We start from the raw sequence: 16,489 nt of genomic DNA on the forward strand, positions 1-16,489 counted from the left end.
GACAAAACTACCTGCAAAGGCCATTTACATCTGACTATCTTTGTCGTCACTGCAGATAAATGACCTTCACTTGCCTCCTTACCAAAATGTATGTATGGCTGTCTATGAATCAAGCTTTTGATCTAATGTCTCCTTTGTTTGCTAGTTTTTATTCCATAAAGTGCATGCAGCCACATTTTGAAGTTTCAATAAAATCTGATAAATTTGAGGCTGACTTCCTGCAATGGAAATGGAATCATCTAGAGGTTATCCAGAGGTTGCTAAGTACAAAGGACACCTGTGACTTGAAAGACAACACTGCCATCTAGTGGCGACTTGTGTCACTCACAGCTTGTAGGAGCCCTGATGGAATGAGATTAAAACTAATTTATGTTTCCAGTGGGTAGGGCTATGGATATGACACAGTATTGATGCACAGATCAATTCAGGGCGACTCCCTCTAGATTCCCTCTAGATTTGGCCGAGCTAGGAAATAGTATGAAGGAGATATCAGGACTTGATGCTTCATGGCGAAGGATTGTTATGGCGGGCTCCGCATCTGCCAGCAGGTATGACGTAGGATAAAGATTTCCATAACTTTTCATCTTCAAGGTCAGAGGATGCTACTGAGTGACTTTGAAGTCGGTGGTGTTACATCTGTAGGAGGAGATAATTTAAGTACGAAGATTGGCGTAATTCAACATGGCGGCCAAACGCAAAATGGCAGACTAAGTATTGATGCTGAGATTTGTTCGGGGAGACAGCATCTACAGTTACAAGCAGTTTGGTGTGGATAGGAAATTGTATGTTGAAGTTATAAAGCCTCGATGCTTGACGGCGTGAGGACAAAATGGTTTCCACCGAACGGCCAACATAACCATCGCGCATTTGAATGATTTCCACAAATTTTGTTCTTCGAGGCATGAAGAAAATTACTGAGTTAATTTGAAGACTGTGGTGTTTAAGCTCTAGGACAAGATAATTTTCAAAGTAGGCATGATTTGGACAAAAACGCCGCCACACATCTAAATAGCTGCCTTCCTGTTGGACTGACACTAGGGGTCCAAATGGGCTTTTTGTGCGTCCGGTCATGAGGAACATGCGTACCATTTTTTCGTCCTTCTATGTTACATGTAGGAGGCGGGGCATCACAATAGGGCGCGCTACAGAGCCCACGCGTCACGGCCACACCCCATGACTACACAGATCTCATCAGGGCGACTCCCTCTGCATTCCTGAGAGATTTGGCCGAGATAAGACATTGTATGAAGAAGTTATGAGGACACGATGCTTTACGGCGAAGGATTCGAATTGCCCGCTCCACTGTGGCCAGCAGGTATGACGTAGGATAAAGATTTCCATAACTTTTCATCTTCAACGTCAGAGGATGCTACTGAGTGACTTTGAAGTCGGTGGCGTTACATCTGTAGGAGGAGCTAATTTAAGTACGAAGATATTTCAACATGGCGGCCAAAATCAAAATGGCCGACTTAGTGTTGATGCTGAGATTTGTTCGGGGAGACAGCCTCTACAGTTACAAGTGGTTTGGTGTGGATAGGAAATTGTATGTTGAAGTTATAAAGCCTCGATGCTTGATGGCGTGAGGAAAAATTGGTTTCCACCGCCCCGCCCACTAAAGTATGTCGCAGCTGAATGATTTTAATAACTTTTGTTCTCCAAGGCATGAAGAAAATTACTGAGTTAATTTGAAGACTGTTGTGTTTAAGCTCTAGGACAAGATAGTTTTCAAAGTAGGCATGAATTGGACAAAAACGCCGCCACACATCTAAATAGCTGACTTCCTGTTGGAGTGACACTAGGGGTCCCACTGGGTTTTTTGTGCGTCTGGTCATGAGGAATCTGCAAATTGAAATTCGTTCTTCTACGCACTTGTGGGAGGCGGGGATAAACATTAGGGGGCGCTACAGAGCCCGCAGGTCACGACCACGCCCAACGACATTAAATTATCAAATTTTTCGCTTAACGTGACGAATGTTCCAAATTTGGTGAGTTTTTGGGTATGTACAGGCTTCCAAAACTGCAGTTAAAGCGCAACGGAAAAATAATAACCAAGAATCAAACTGCGAGCAGTGATGAATGGGCCCTCGCAGTCCACGCGCGCGCGTCGGGGCGTGCTGTCGTCCAAACGCGCTGCGGCTTAAGCCCCATTGCTCAGTCGTTGTTTACGGAGGAGGCAACCGCCTGCGTTTGGGACGGTGCACGCCGGGGTGAATATCAGCCTCTTCTCCCAACGTGGGTTTGTAACGCGGTGGGTTGCCCCTGCCAGTATTAAGCGCTTTCAGGTGAAGTCAGAACAACTTCGTGCAATCCACAGAAATCCAAATGGACTACAGGTGAATGATTTCCAAAACATTTAATAATCGGGTACGTTTTGACAATCGATTCTGCACCGTTACGTTGTGCGAAGTGTTACGGCCTTCTCTTTGCCTTTGTCTGGAATTCAGGCATGGACACCTGTGTTTTTGCAGGGAATAGATTGGAAGTGGGACAGAGAGGGGGGGCTCGTGGCTTGCAGTAAACTTCCTCCGCCCTAAATTCAAACCTGGGTCCACTGCGTATGTGGCATGCACTCGACCACCGGTGCAGATAAGACACTGGCTTCTGTTGTCACCGTGAAGGCAGGAAGGCAGCGCATCATAGGGGAGGATGGAAGTGGAATGCCACAGATGTAGATAGGTAGTGGAGTGCAGCCAGATGTGATTCTTCCTTTTGGAAAGGGACAGCGGTCAAGTGACCAGGTTTGACGAGCGTCCTGCAGTAGCGGTGTTTAACCAAAGAACCCACTCAGTTGTTTCATATCACAGTGGAATCCACTTCGTTCATCGCGGAAGAGTTGGGCAGAATCACAACTACACACATCTTGTTGTGTGCCACATTGACAGGGCAAGCACAACACGCAAATGGCATCCTTAGCAAATTGGCTCATTTGAAAATTGTGTGCTGTGGCTCACTATCACTCACTTATCCATTATGTGGCTCACCCCATTACCCTTCAAATATGCCCTGTTGTAACGTGCAATTCAGACAAAACTACCTGCAAATGCCATGTACATCTGACTGTGGCTTTGTCCAAATTCAGGGGCACCATCCTTCATAGTGTGTATTTGAAGTGCAATTACGTCACTAAGCCACGCGAAGCCTGTCCAAATTCAAAGTGTGCTCCAAATGCTTCCCACAAATGCCTCCTTCTTTTGCCTGTTCCTGGAGGACACACTGCTACTATCCTTCGCGGCTACAAATTGCCCAAGATTCATTGCGCGCCTAAAGAGAATGAATAAATAAATAATGGCAACCTCAAGTGGCGCAGATCTCTCATTCAAATGTAAGTATTGGGTCTATACTCAGTTTTTAATCATTTGAGTGTCAAACGCCAGATATGTTAAACTTCAAGGGACCTTAAAACCTCAAAATATCAGTTAAAATACGTTGGTAATGCTCAGCTTAATGCCTTTTACATTCAACCATTAGATGTTCAGAGGTTGACTCATATCTTATATCGTATTGTGACTGTGGAGATTTTATAGACTCGTGTTACTTCTTATACATTAATGGACCAAGATTAACAGATTTAGATCAGGCTGTGATCCGTGAAAAGTCTAGTTAAACGTTGGAATAAAGAGCTATGTTTATGGTTATTATCCTTATGATGGTTATATTATTTTGCTGTATTAGAACTCTTTTGTCTGTTTCACATTTCATTGTGTTTTAGGGAGCAAACAGAGAAGCTTCGTCACTGTCCGAGGTCAGAACAACATTTGTTCACAGGGCGAAAAATTCCGCCAACTGGATGGGAGTAAGGCTATAATATATAATAATAAATAATAAATAGCCGATTTGTCATTCCTGATGTCACTTTTTGTAAATCTTTGCATCCCTGTGTTAATGTGATCTTGTGTTTACCTTTTCTCTTGCTTTGAGGAGGAAGAAGACATGATGCTGCAGAGAGGATGGAGAGGCACTTCTCTGCTCCAGACAACAATTCTGACATTATTTCTGTTATTTTGTTAATTTATGAGTTATTTTTAAATTATCTGTTCATATTTGTTCATTTTATATAATTCATGAAATAAAATATAGTTCTATCGTTACACGTTGTCTATTCCATTCAGTATTTACAACTTAAGTATAATTTATAACAGCAAACTGCATCAAGTGCTACTTTTCAGGGACACCAGGGATTTAATGTTTTATTTTATTATTATTAAGGTCTTAACATGTACAACTATTTACAAAATTACAGCATAAATAGCTATTTACAGGTTGTTATTCACCATTAGCAAAAACAATCATGATTAAAAACAATATTAAAACAGTTATAGATGATGGACAGTAACAGGCTGAGCAGGAGTCCCTGCAGTGCTGCTGGGCTGGATGGTGTCAGTGGGACATCATCTGGGTCGGTACTCAGGGTGTTTGGGGTCCAGTCTCCTCTGTCCACCACATCGTCCGTCAACTGGCTCTGCAGTTCTGACTCGATCGACGGCTGCCATGTCATTAAGAATGTTTTAAGAAACAGGCAGGAATTATAATTTCATACTCTAATTATCATAATAATAATCATAATAAATTACAGCAAACTAAACTATCTACCAAACATTTAAAATACAATGCCTTTAAAATCATCATAAAATCATATGTGGTGATCAGCAGTTTATATGTCAGCATTAACGTAATGTCCCACATAGCAAGCGGGTCCGGGCCAGATCCGGCATCAAGCCGGCACCTCTGGCCTACATCTGGCATGGCAAATAGTATGTTAGCCAGAATTGGGCCAGGTCTGGCAGTGATGGCACCGTTTATGATATGGCATGCCAAATGTGGGCCAATCGTGGTTAGGTGTATGTGGCCCAGACCTGTAACAGACAGGTCTGGGCCAGATCTGGCATCAAGCTGGCACTTTTGGCCTATTTCTGACCTGGTAAATAGTATGTTAGCCAGATGTGAGCCAGGTCTGGCAATGATGGCACCGTTTATGTAATGGCATGCCAAATGTGGGCCAATTGTGGTTAGGTGTATGTGGCCCAGGTCTGTAACAGACAGGTCTGGGCCAGGTTTGGCAGTGATGGCACCGTTTATGATATGGCATGCCAAATGTGGGCCAATCGTGGTTAGGTGTATGTGGCCCAGATCTGTAACAGACAGGTCTGGGCCAGATCTGGCATCAAGCTGGCACTTTTGGCTTATTTCTGACCTGGTAAATAGTATGTTAGCCAGATGTGGGCCAGGTCTGGCAATGATGGCACCGTTTATGTAATGGCATGCCAAATGTGGGCCAATTGTGGTTAGGTGTATGTGGCCCAGGTCTGTAACAGACAGGTCTGGGCCAGGTTTGGCAGTGATGGCACTGTTTATGAAATGGCATGCCAAATGTGGGCCAATTGTGGTCAGGTGTATGTGGCCCAGATTTGTAACAGACAGGTCTGGGCCAGATCTGGCATCAAGCCGGCACTTTTGGTCTATTTCTGACCTGGTAAATAGTATGTTAGCCAGATGTGGGCCAGGTCTGGCAATGATGGCAATGTTTATGTAATGGCATGCCAAATGTGGGCCAATTGTGGTTAGGTGTATGTGGCCCAGATCTGTAACAGACAGGTCTGGGCCAGATCTGGCATCAAGCCGGCACTTTTGGCCTATTTCTGACCTGGTAAATAGAATGTTAGCCAGATGTGGGCCAGGTCTGGCAATGATGGCACGTTTATGTAACGGCATGCCAAATGTGGGCTATTTGTGGTTAGTTGTATGTGGCCCAGATATGTACCCTGCTGAAAAAAGTCAGACAAACCATTAGACATATTCTATTGGTTTCTAATGGTTCCTGGTGGTTTCTAATGGTTTCTAATGGCTACTTATGTTGTCCTAATGGTTTGGTTTGTTTTTCTAAGGTTCTAATATCTCCTACACAAATCTACAGGACTTCAACGGTCCCTACTAACGTTTCCTACGGGAGTCTAATGGTTCCTACAGGAGTCTTCTATAGGAGTCTTAATGGTTCCCACATAAGTCTTATTGGTTCCTACAGGCGTTTCTATACACTGAAACAAGTCAATCTAAGAATAAATAATTGTAACATAATTAATCCTGTGATAATAACAATACAAAACAAAGTTTGTCTCTAGACATGAATATATCAAGTTGTGAATTATTCTACATTTGTTCAAAACACAAGTCATTTTGATTGTTTTCCCTAACAAGCTGTATGTAAGCAGATCAACAAATCTTCTACACTTTGTATTTACTCCGACTGCCCTCCCCCCCCCCTGTGGTGCATTCTGGGTATTCGCGCCAAACGCCTGAGCAAAGACAGAAGGAGAAATTTGAAAAATGGGAGACTGAACTGTTAAGGTAAGAATTTAGTTAATGTTATTGATATAGTTGGTTACTTACTACAATCTTTCAGGTTTCACATTGTTGTAGAAATAAGTAAAATAACTGGAGGCACTTGATGTAATTTGTAATTAACAACAGTGGCTTCAACAGACTTCTGTGTAACTTGAAACAAATGTTAGCAAGTTTTAAAATACTTGCTTCAAATGTAATTTGAACCTGACGTTTGCAAGTGACTATAATTTAAAGTAAGCATGGATGTGTTTTTTCTTTCACATTACGTTAATCAGACAGCGCTGGGTGCCGGTTTATGGCTGCATGCAGAACCAGAGTGATAGAGTAAACTAACGTTAGTATGCATTTCTATCTATGGCACTGTGCAGAATCCCTCTCTATCGGCTAACACCGGGGGGGTTAGCCGTTAGCCAGGGGTGTTCGCGACACACGGCCCCCCTCGGTAGCTCCTCACTAACGGCTAACCGTTAATGGCTAACACCGTTAGCGAGGCAGTAGCCGTTAGCGAGGGGCGCCTGGTGCCGGGAACACCCCTCGCTAACGGGGTCTCTGTTATTCTTTTTTTCTGTATCTCAAGATGTTTCTCCATCTCACTTCTGACCTCTTTTGCAGATCAAGGATGAATTAGCGAGGAGTGTTAGCTGTAAGTCGGCCGTGTGTGTTTGGGTTTGTGTGGCCGGTTTTTGGTCGCAGCGGTGGCTGCTAACTAGCAGGTAACTTAGCCTACATCTAGGTTGTTAAGTTAGGTCTGCTTGTTAGCCACGAACCGCAGCAGAGGGCAGAGCGAGCCACGCTGCAGGTGATACACCGCGCCGAGTTCTCAAATAGAGAGCCCACTGTACAGGGGGCAGAGTGAGATGCGTGCTGCATAGACGATCTCTTTAGTGGTCAGTTACTATGTCATTGTGTGCTTATCAGATGATTTATCGTGTCAAGCACACTGGTGAAGGTATGCAAAAACAATTGTTGTGGGGAAAGTGGACACATGTTAGATTATTTCAGTTTATGGACCAGACAAAAAAAAATTTTTGGGGGCAGAGATTCTGGTCTTTCACTGAAAAAAATGTCGTGACAGCCCAGTCTAAAATGCAGCACAAGTAAGCCTGATGAGGCTGTCAGAATACAATGCATGACTCTGTTCTGTTTTTGTTGCTCTGTGTCTCTGTTATTCTTTTTTTCTGTATCTCAAGATGTTTCTCCATCTCACTTCTGACCTCTTTTGCAGATCAAGGATGAATTATGGAGGATCACACTAAAGCCACTACAGTTCACATTACTGGGGAAGTTGGACCAATACACACCCAGGCTGTTGAGCCGCTAAGCTGTTGGGAAGAAACTTGATGAGACCTGTGACATGGTAAATGAGGCATGTACTTATTGCAGTTAAATAGTTAGTTATATATTAGCATTCTGATGTTTGTACTTAGCATGATCTCCTCTTGGTGAAAAACAGAGGAGCTAATCAAGGCCTACAAGGTAAAGAAAACTGTTTCAAAGCCCAGCCTGTTTGAGATGAGGTTGTGCAATCCAGAATAGCTGATGGCTCAGTGGTATTTTAATTATTTTTTTCTTTTTTTTTTAAAGAGTGCCTATGTAGAAATGGATGGAATGTTATGATTTTAGCATCTAATTATTAATGATTTAGTAAAAGTTGGAAAATCATCAGATGTGGATGTTATCCTGCACGGAGAGCAGGCTGCTGCTAGCACTGCTAACGGTAGCCACACAGCATGTCAGTGGTCAGAGAAGATGACACATTTCATTAACATAGTTCAGTTCATTAATGTGTGCCACTAAGTGCCAACTATATCAGCATTTGGTTGTTGAACAGTGGGATCAATGGTATCTATCAAACAGCTCCTCATTTAAATAAAAACGGAGTTCAGTTGTGTTCAGTGATGATGGAGAAGCTGCTGCTGCCGAGCTAAATGCCATCCCAATGTCTGACAATGCATGGAACATGACGTATAGCAACAGCAAAAATATTAACAGTAATGATAGCAATAATAATTATTTGGGGGGGTGCAGCTGTTATTTTCTTCTCTGAGGGGGGGGATGTTGTAGAAATTTGTTTGGCAAGATCTGCAAGCAGGCTGATGTGAATGTGTGTGTGATGTGGGTACTGAATGTGGTTATGCATTGTCCGGTCGAGCACTTATACCGGTATGCCAGTTTACTCTGACACAGGCTACATCCTTATTTTCATTTTCTATGTCGAGATACTGCCATACTCGCTGCCACCTTTTACACTAGATTACACTATTTCTGGTGACGACAAGCGATGTTTGAAACATTTACATGACCAGTCGTTTAATCAGGAACATCTCTAGTGCTTTATATGTGTATTCTAACAACTTAAATTGCAGCAATGTGATTGCATTCGTCATCACAAAATTTAAATAAAGTAAAAAAACTGTTAAATAGTTTAATGAATTTCTTTTCCATTCAATGCATGGGGGGGGGGGGCATGTTAATGGCCAAACACACTGATGGGTGTTGGAATGTAGTGCCAATCATATTTATTGGCTAGTCATCAGATGTGTCACTTGTGAACTGTACTGTGATATTCATTAATTTGTGTGTTTGTATGTGTGTGTCTGACTTCTGATGCCACAGACCAAGAAATCGAGACCAGGATTACAAAATGGTTGCAGAAAGCACCTGATGGGAACAGCGGAGGAAGTGAGTAAATGAGAATGATGGACAGTGAAAGAAGCTCTCATGCGTAATGCATTTTAGACTTTTGATCTGAACTCTCTTCACCTTTTGTAAGGTGCTACTGCTGGTGGAACACATGGAGACGTGATGTTTCTATGCATGGTGTGAAAGTCTATGCCAAGTTGTTTTGTCTAAAATGTTCAGTGTTGGTTTTTAAACTGAAGATATGGCAGTGAATGTTAAATTCGTAATAATGTTCTGTAGACTCTTGACATGTTGTGTTTGCTGACAGATATGTTGTAAGTATATGTTAAGGTATTATGCAACATTCCGCTGAATTGTATGTTTTTGAACAGTCTATGCTAGTGGCTCTCAACTGATGGGTCAGGACCCAAGTGGGTCGTACATGTGAATGGAAAAATCTCAGAGTTTTATTTTGAAGTCTATAATTTCTGATACTATGCTTTTATTATAAAGGATGTGTGTTTACCATGAATGCAGCATGGCTGCAGTCATATACTGCCAGCTATACAACTTTTCAGTGTTAAAATGTTGCCGCTTTTTGAATTGTGAAAAAAGTACTGAATGTTCCGATGCATATTGCACTTATCTGATAACACTTTGCATTGATTATTCAATATTGGAAATGTATTTTGGAAATTAGCTGTGAAAATAAAGTCATTTGTGTAATTGTACCTCTGTTGTTTTTTAATCCGGGCCAGATGCAGCATGGATTAGACTGACGTCTGGCCCAGCTCTGGTCCACATGGGGCACTTGCACTTGGCTGACATACTGCAAAGAATGACGCCCCCCCAGTGGCCCAGATCTGGTTAGCCAGAGCTGGCTCACACATGGGCCAACTCTGGGCCAGTTGAGGTACTTGCACTTGGGTGACATACCGCAAAGAATGACGGCCCCCCAGTGGCCCGGATCTGGTTAGCCAGAGCTGGCTCACACATGGGCCAGCTCTGGACCAACTGAGGCACTTGCATTCGGGTGACATACCGCAAAGAATGACGGCCCCCCAGTGGCCCGGATCTGGTTTGCCAGAGCTGGCTTACACATGGGCCAGCTCTGGACCAACTGAGGCACTTGCATTCGGGTGACATACCGCAAAGAATGACGGCCCCCCCAGTGGCCCGGATCTGGTTTGCCAGAGCTGGCTTACACATGGGCCAGCTCTGGACCAACTGAGGCACTTGCATTCGGGTGACATACCGCAAAGAATGACGGCCCCCCAGTGGCCCGGATCTGGTTTGCCAGAGCTGGCTTACACATGGGCCAGCTCTGGACCAACCGAGTCATTCTTTGCGGTATGTCGGCCGAGTGCAAGTGCCTTATGTGGGCCAGAGCTGGGCCAGACCAATTTTGCTATGTGGGGTATCGGTATGTTAATGACCCAAAACTGTTAGCTAGCTAATAATGATAATATTGATAACATTACTGTGGGTTCGATAACAGGTTTACCTCTCCACGGTCCTCTCAGCCGGAGATAAACCAGAGCCGCTTCTCCTCTTCCTCCACAAGCAGAAGGATTAAAAAGGAAATCAGGAATTCCAGTAGCTCAAACAGATCTGACAGTCAAACTTTACTCTTCTTGTCACTTTCGCGGACCTTACCTCACCAGAAATACCCTGCCTTTGCTGGCGTCGAAGGATGTGTCCTTGAAGGATGCTACCCCTGAATTCGGACACAGCCTATGTTTGTCATCACTGCACATAAATGAGTGTAGAATAATGCTTCACTTGCCTTCTTTCAAAAATGTATTTATGGCTGTCTATCAGTGTCAAGCTTTTGATCTAAGCTCTGCTTTGTTTGCCAGTTATTATCCCAAGAAGTGCGTGCTGCCACCTTTTGAAGTTTCAATAAAATCTGATGAATATGAAACATGTGCCTTGAAAGACAACAGTGCGATCTAGTGGCGACTTGTATCACGTACACCATAAATTCATGTGCTTCTAAGCAAAATAGACCACTTCCTGTTGGACTGAGAGTGTGGGTGTAAATGAGTCATTTGTGCGTCTTGTCATAACACACATGCGTGCCAAATTTCATTCATGTACATGCATGTAGGGTGCAAAAATTGACCGCGATAAAACTTACTTCATGTTTCCAGTGGGTTTCCAGTGGGTGGCGCTATGGATATGACACAGTATTGATGCAAAGATCTATTCAGGGCGACTCCCTTTAGATTCTCTCTAGATTTGGCCGAGCTAGGAAATAGTATGAAGGAGTTATCAGGACTTGATGCTTCATGGCGAAGGATTGTTATGGCGGGCTCCGCAACTGCCAGCAGGTATGACGTAGGATAAAGATTTCCATATCTTTTTATCTTCAAGGTAAGAGGATGCTACTGAGTGACTTTGAAGTCTGTGGTGTTACATCTGTAGGAGGAGATAATTTAAGTACGAAGATTGGCATAATTCAACATGGCGGCCAAAAGCAAAATGGCAGACTAATTATTGACGCTGAGATTTGTTCGGGGAGACAGCCTCTACAGTTACGAGCAGTTTGGTGTGGATAGGACATTGTATGTTGAAGTTATAAAGCCTCGATGCTTGACGGCGTGAGGACAAAATGGTTTCCACCGCACCGCCAACTTAACCTTGTTGCAGCTGAATGATTTCCATAACTTTAGTTCTTCGAGGCATGAAGAAAATTACTGAGCTAGTTTGAAGACTGTGGTGTTTAAGCTCTAGGACAAGATAATTTTCAAAGTAGGCATGATTTGGACAAAAACGCCGCCACACATCTAAATGACTGCCTTCCTGTTGGATTGACACCAGGAGTCCAAATGGGTTTTTTGTGCGTCCGGTCATGAGGAATCTGCGTACCACTTTTCGTCCTTCTATGTTACTAGTAGGAGGCGGGGCATCACAATAGGTGGCGCTACAGCGCCCACGCGTCACGGCCATGCCCCATGACCACACAGATCTCATCAGGGCGACTCCCTCTGCATTCCTGAGAGATTTGGCCGAGATAATACATTGTATGAAGAAGTTATGAGGACACGATGCTTTACGGCGAAGGATTCGAATTGACCGCTCCACTGTGGCCAGCAGGTATGATGTAGGATAAAGATTTTAATAACTTTTCATCTTCAAGGTCAGAGGATGCTACTGAGTCACTTTGAAGTCGGTGGCGTTACATCTGTAGGAGGAGATAATTTAATTACAAAGATTGGCAATATTTCAAACTGGTGGCAAAAATCAAAATGGCCGACTAAGTATTGATGCTGAGATTTATTTGGGGAGACAGCCTCTACACTTATGAGAAGTTTGGTGTGGATAGGAAATTGTATGTTAAAGTTATAAAGCCTTGATGTTTAACCGCGAGGGGAAAAAATGGTTTCCACCGCCCCGCCCACTAAAGTATGTCGCAGCTGAAAGATTTTAATAACTTTTGTTCTCCAAGGCATGAAGAAAATTACTGAGTTAATTTGAAGAATGTGGCTTTTAAGCTCTAGGACAAGATAATTTTCAAAGTAGGCATGAATTGGACAAAAATGCCGCCACACATCTAAATGGCTGACTTGCTGTTGGACTGACACTAGGGGTCCAAATGGGTTATTTGTGCGTCTGGTCATGAGGAATCTGCATATTGAATTTCGTTCTTCTACGCACTTGTGGGAGGCGGGGATGAACATTAGGGGATGCTACAGAGCCCGCAGGTCACGACCATGCCCATTGACAATGCAGGATCGCTATTTTCGCTTAACGTGACGCAAATTCCAAATTTGGAGAGTTTTCGATTACGTTCAGGTCACAGGTCGATGACCTGCTCGGGCCCTAATAATAATAAAAATCATTTGAAAAATGATGCTTGCGGCTAATTAAAGCCGCAAGCAGCGTTGAACGGGCCCTCGCAGTCCACGCGCGTCCAACCCGTCCACCAGCAGGGGGCGGCACCACACACACACACACACACACTGCAGTAAACCCGTCCACCAGCAGGGGGGTGGCACCACACACACACACACTGCAGTAAACCCGTCCACAAGCTGGGGGCGGCACCCCACACACACTGCAGTAAACCCGTCCACCAGCAGAGGGCGGCACCACACACACACACACACTGCAGTAAACCCGTCCACCAGCAGAGGCCGGCACCACACACACACACTGCAGTAAACCCGTCCACTAGCAGGGGGCGGCACCACACACACACACACTGCAGTAAACCCGTCCACCAGCAGGGGCGGCACCACATACACACTGCAGTAAACCCTTCCACCAGCAGGGGGCGGCACCACACACACACTGCAGTAAACCCATCCACCAGCAGAGGGCGGCACCACACACACACACACACACACACACACTGCAGTGAACCCGTCCAGCAGCAGGCGGCAGCACCACACACACACACACACTGCAGCAAACCCGTCCACCAGCAGAGGGCGGCACCACACACACACACACTGCAGTAAACCTGTCCACTAGCAGAGGACGGCACCACACACACACTGCAGTAAACCCGTCCACTAGCAGGGGGCGGCACCACACACACACACACACACACTGCAGTAAACCCGTCCACCAGCAGCGGTTGGCACCACACACACACACTTCAGTAAACCCGTCCACCAGCAGAGGGCGGCACCACACACACACACACACACACCCTGCAGTAAACCCGTCCAGCAGCAGGGGGCGGCACCACACACACTCACTGCAGTAAACCCATCCACCAGCAGAGGGCGGCACCACACACACACACATTGCAGTAAAACCGTCCACCACCAGGGGGCGGCACCACACACACAGCAGTAAACCCGTCCACCAGTAGGGGGCGGCACCACACACACACACATTGCAGTAAACCCGTCCACCAGCAGAGGGCGGCACCACACACACACTGCAGTAAACCCGTCCACCAGCAGAGGGCGGCACCACACACACACACACACACTGCAGTAAACCGTCCACCAGCAGAGGACGGCACCACACACACACACTGCAGTAAGCCCGTCCACTAGCAGGGGGCGGCACCACACACACACACACACTGCAGTAAACCCGTCCACCAGCAGGGGGCTGCACCACACACACACACATTGCAGTATACCCGTCCACCAGCAGAGGGCGGCACCACACACACACTGCAGTAAACCCGTCCACCAGCAGAGGGCGGCACCACACACACACTGCAGTAAACCCGTCCACCAGCAGAGGGCGGCACCACACACACAATGCAGTAAACCCGTCCACCAGCAGGGGGCGGCACCACATACACACTGCAGTAAACCCGTCCACCAGCAGGGGGCGGCACCACATACACACTGCAGTAAACCTGTCCACCAGCAGAGGGGCGGCACCATACACACACACACACTGCAGTAAACCCGTCCACCAGCAGGGGCGGCATCACACACACAGCAGTAAACCCGGCCACCAGCAGGGGGCGGTACCACACACACACACATTGCAGTAAACCCGTCCACCAGCAGAGGGCGGCACCACACACACACTGCAGTAAACCCATCCACCAGCAGAGGGCGGCACCACACACACTACAGTAAACCCGTCCACCAGCAGGGGGCGGCACCACACACACACACATTGCAGTGTACCCGTCCACCAGCACAGGGCGGCACCACACACACACTGCAGTAAACCCGTCCACCAGCAGAGGGCGGCACCACACACACACACTGCAGTAAACCCGTCCACCAGCAGGGGGCGGCATCACACACACAGCAGTAAACCCGGCCACCAGCAGGGGGCGGTACCACACACACACACATTGCAGTAAACCCGTCCACCAGCAGAGGGCGGCACCACACACACACTGCAGTAAACCCGTCCACCAGCAGGGGCGGCACCACACACACACACATTGCAGTATACCCGTCCACCAGCACAGGGCGGCACCACACACACACTGCAGTAAACCCGTCCACCAGCAGAGGGCGGCACCACACACACACACTGCAGTAAAGCCGTCAACCAGCAGGGGGCGGCATCACACACACAGCAGTAAACTCGGCCACCAGCAGGGGGCGGTACCACACACACACACATTGCAGTAAACCCGTCCACCAGCAGAGGGCGGCACCACACACACACTGCAGTAAACCCGTCCACCAGCAGAGGGCAGCACCACACACACACACACACTGCAGTAAACCCGTCCAGCAGCAGAGGACGGTACCACACACAAACACTGCAGTAAACCCGTCCACCAGCACAGGGCGGCACCACACACACACTGCAGTAAACCCGTCCACCAGCAGAGGGTGGCACCACACACACACACTGCAGTAAAGCCGTCCACCAGCAGGGGGCGGCATCACACACACAGCAGTAAACTCGGCCACCAGCAGGGGGCGGTACCACACATACAGACATTGCAGTAAACCCGTCCACCAGCAGAGGGCGGCACCACACACACACTGCAGTAAACCCGTCCACCAGCAGAGGGCAGCACCACACACACACACACACACACTGCAGTAAACCCGTCCAGCAGCAGAGGACGGTACCACACACACACACTGCAGTAAACCCGTCCACTAGCAGGGGGCGGCACCACACACACAGCAGTAAACCCGTCCACCAGCAGAGGGCGGCACCACACACACACTGCTGTAAACCCATCCACCAGCAGAGGGCGGCACCACACACACTACAGTAAACCCGTCCACCAGCAGGGGGCGGCACCACACACACACACATTGCAGTGTACCCGTCCACCAGCACAGGGCGGCACCACACACACACTGCAGTAAACCCGTCCACCAGCAGAGGGCGGCACCACACACACACACTGCAGTAAAGCCGTCCACCAGCAGGGGGCGGCATCACACACACAGCAGTAAACCCGGCCACCAGCAGGGGGCGGTACCACACACACACACATTGCAGTAAACCCGTCCACCAGCAGAGGGCGGCACCACACACACACTGCAGTAAACCCGTCCACCAGCAGAGGGCAGCACCACACACACACACACACTGCAGTAAACCCTTCCACCAGCAGGGGGCGGCACCACACACACACTGCAGTAAACCCATCCACCAGCAGAGGGCGGCACCACACACACACACACACACACACACACTGCAGTGAACCCGTCCAGCAGCAGGCGGCAGCACCACACACACACACACACTGCAGCAAACCCGTCCACCAGCAGAGGGCGGCACCACACACACACACACTGCAGTAAACCCGTCCACCAGCAGAAGACGGCACCACACACACACTGCAGTAAACCCGTCCACTAGCAGGGGGCGGCACCACACACACACACACACACACTGCAGTAAACCCGTCCACCAGCAGGGGTTGGCACCACACACACACACTTCAGTAAACCCGTCCACCAGCAGAGGGCGGCACCACACACATACACACACACACACCCTGCAGTAAACCCGTCCAGCAGCAGGGGGCGGCACCACACACACTCACTGCAGTAAACCCATCCACCAGCAGAGGGCGGCACCACACACACACACATTGCAGTAAAACCGTCCACCACCAGGG

The 16,489-nt window shown here is 47.3% G+C and overlaps 1 long non-coding RNA gene across 2 annotated transcripts; it reads left to right on the forward strand.

The window, feature by feature from the left end:
- The first annotated feature begins 6,387 nt into the window (after positions 1 to 6,387).
- LOC115594650 (uncharacterized) lies at positions 6,388 to 9,683 on the forward strand. 2 transcript variants are annotated; one of them, XR_003986539.1, is made up of 3 exons: positions 6,388 to 7,696; positions 8,956 to 9,021; positions 9,113 to 9,683. It is a non-coding gene; the product is annotated as an uncharacterized LOC115594650 (long non-coding RNA). The 2 variants fall into 2 exon arrangements; XR_003986538.1 differs by having other exon boundaries at positions 8,956 to 9,683.
- Positions 9,684 to 16,489: the final 6,806 nt, after the last annotated feature.

Source organism: Sparus aurata, chromosome 13 (genome assembly GCF_900880675.1).
Source record: "Sparus aurata chromosome 13, fSpaAur1.1, whole genome shotgun sequence".
Classification (NCBI taxonomy): domain Eukaryota; kingdom Metazoa; phylum Chordata; class Actinopteri; order Spariformes; family Sparidae; genus Sparus; species Sparus aurata.